This window comes from Gymnoscopelus microlampas (genome assembly GCF_963454915.1).
Source record: "Gymnoscopelus microlampas genome assembly, chromosome: 8".
NCBI lineage: Eukaryota > Metazoa > Chordata > Actinopteri > Myctophiformes > Myctophidae > Gymnoscopelus > Gymnoscopelus microlampas.
The window spans coordinates 33,193,063-33,196,420 of NC_139945.1; positions in this window are offsets into that span (position 1 = coordinate 33,193,063).

A 3,358-nucleotide genomic window follows, 5' to 3' on the forward strand; every position below is an offset into this window, starting at 1 on the left:
GCATTGCCAGAATCATGGTCAGTATCATGTCAATATCATGGTCAGTATCATGTCAGTATCATGTCAGCGTCATGTCAGTATCATGGTCAGTATCATGGTCAGTATCATGTCAGTATCATGGTCAGTATCATGTCAGTATCATGGTCAGTATCATGTAAATATCATGGTCAGTATCATGGTCAGTATCATGGTCAGTATCATGTCAAGATCATGGTCAGTATCATGTCAGTATCATGTCAGTATCATGGTCAGTATCATGGTCAGTATCATGTCAGTATTATGTCAGTATCATGACAGTATCATGTCAGTATCATGCCAGTATCTTGGTCAGTATCATGTCAGTATCCTGTCAGTATCATGTCAGTATCATGTCAGTATCATGGTCACTATCATGTCAGTATCATGGTCAGTTTCATGGTCAGGTTCATGGTCAGTATCCTGTCAGTATTATGTCAGCATCATGTCAGTATCATGTCAGTATCATGTCAGCAACATGTCAGTATCATGGACAGTATCATGTCAGTATCCTGTCAGAATCATGTCAGTATCATATCAGTATCATGGACAGTATCATGTCAGAATCATGTCAGTATCATATCAGTATCATGGACAGTATCATGTCAGTATCCTGTCAGTATCATGGTCAGTATCATGTCAGTATCGTGTCAGTGTCATGTCAGTATCATAACAGGGCTGTCAGGCCATGTCACAGGTCATATCTAAATGCAAACAATGTGTAGCACCGTGACAAGTTGTTGGCTTGTAGATGTTTTGTTTAGTTTTTCCCCCGGCAAGTAATACCGTCGTACAACGTATAGATTACTGTAGGCAGACATGCTTCCACCTGTACAAATCCCATCCCAAATCTAGCCAATATTCCATCATCATCCAAATAAAAAACGTACAACGACACACAATTCAGAAACCATGCCTCATTTGACTTCAGTGTTGATGAAAAACAGTCTTGGATGAAATGAAGAAAATGTGCATTTGATATTAAACTACCGCCCGCCCAAGAGCACCTCAGTGCCCACCTTTAAATAAAATAGCTTCCAGCGCCCTCTGAACTTCTCTGTACGCCCCCTGGGGGGCTGTTCCGCCCCCGTTGAGAAACACTACTCTAGGGGGTGGCAATTGCCATCCCTGGGACCCTAAATGATGCCCCTGACCTGCAATGAAGTCGTCTCATTGGAATAAGGTAACGCTTAAGAGCTCCAGAACTGATGCTTAATCAATAACCTTTTGTTCAGTGCTAAATTTAGTCCTGGGTTCTACTTCGTATCGGATTGTCACAATTGTCCTTTTACAGAGCAGTCAGGGAGGATCTATCAACCTGCTCTCCTTGTCAGTACAACCTCTGACTGCACTTATAGCTGATAGGGTCAAAAGTATTGGGTATACCCCATAGGTCTGCTAGGGACCAACCTAGAAGACATAAATGTCTGTAACTGGATACAAATGACCTGATCATAGTGGCTTGCATTCAGATAAGTCAAGTCACAATACTGGAGGTTCTGTTACACAGGCAAAGTAATGAAATAGCTAGAGCAGTGGTTCCCAAAATGCTGTGCCGTGAGACAAGTTCAGATGGGCCTTGACATTTTGTGACAAGTGACAACCATATATTATTATTGCAATATACAAATATTCTTGTATAATTATTCTTTAATATACTTTAAAAATAAATAGGAGCAGATCTGTTTGCCCACAATGCGTCGACATGCCTTTAGATTTTGACTTGCCCATTGGTGCGCCTTGGCACAAAAATAATGGAAAACCGCTGAGTTATGGAAATAAAATAGGACCGATACACTACATGTAGCCTGTGTTGCTTGGAGTACCACAGGACTTGTCACATGGGATAATGGGACAACGGATTGTGCACAAGAGATTATCCACTTAAACCCTATTGTGGCACATTGTGAGCTTGTACTGTAGATCAGCTATTTTAGGTATTTCTGTGTGGCACCGAGCTATAACATAGGGCATAAATGGTTACCGTAATCAGATTCGTCGATTTAGTCGAATTTATAAAAATCTATTTGAATTTTTTCACCTCGATACCTTTTACATAAGTACATACGTACAGTACGTACGTATATACATACAGTATATACGTAAATTATATATTATATATTGTAAAAAAAATGCTTCTCAATTATTCAATTCGTCTATAAATAATCAATAGTTGCAGCCCTACCGTGAATTACGAGAGATTGTAATAATTCAGGTGAGAGTAAGATGGACAAGAAGATGGACTGTGAAGGATGTGAGGAGAGGGGGAGGGGAATGACAGGTTTAAATATTCTCAATCAAACTCAGATGTGTGCAAACATGACTAAGGACTTTATTAACCAAATCATTTTCCCTGTAATATCCACAAATAAAAGTGATCTCTTTATATATATTCACATTGTATAATTTCATAGTGTGACAAAAAAACATCTCTTTTTTTCATTTGGATTTCCAGCCATTCCTTATAATTGTCATTTGATCAGTCGCCATGCAGTCGTTTGGAAAGGTTGGAGAAAAAAAACGTTACGATTGGTCGGCATTGGCGGTCGTATCAGGCTCCTCTGTCCTCCGCTTCCATTGGCCCCTCAGTTACCCAATCACAGATTTCATCACACTGCGACAATAAAGTAAAAATAAATTAAGAAAGCAACGTTCTCCCATTTAGCGCTCCACAGTCCTCCTCATTTCCTTTTTGTTTTTTCGTTGTCTTTTTTTTATTTTTTTTATATTTTTCTATTTTTATATAATAATAATAATGACTATAATTATATCCGATATAAATTCAATAGTATTTTTTTCTCTTTCTCAAATTTTTAAATAAATCATTTTGGCAATCTTCATAATGTTGTCACTTTAGCATAAAAGAATACTCGAGTAGAAAATAAAAACTGTGAGAAAAAACTTCATCAGACAGCTAGGAGAAGAAGAGGAAGGGGGGGATGCAAAGAGTGTGAACACAACGGAGTGAGTGAGAGAGAGAGAGAGAGAGAGAGAGAGAGAGAGAGAGAGAGAGAGAGAGAGAGAGAGAGAGAGAGAGAAAGAAGGAAAGAGAAGGAAAGAGAAGGAAAGAAGGAAAGAGAAGGAAAGAAAGAAAGAAAGTAAGAAAGAAGTACAGAAAGGAAGGAGGAAAGAAAGAAAAAGGAAAGAAAGTATAGCACCCAGGTTCAGATGCACATGGGAAACAGATCTATATACAACATCAGCTGTTGTGGAAAAAACTGTCCGTCCGTCCAACATCCGTGGTGTGTGGTACTGTACGTGTGCCTCCTCGTGTCCGTCCTGGGACAGTGTTGTATGTATCTGCAGTAGTCCAGTGTCAGCAGCAGTCTCCAGTGCTTCATCC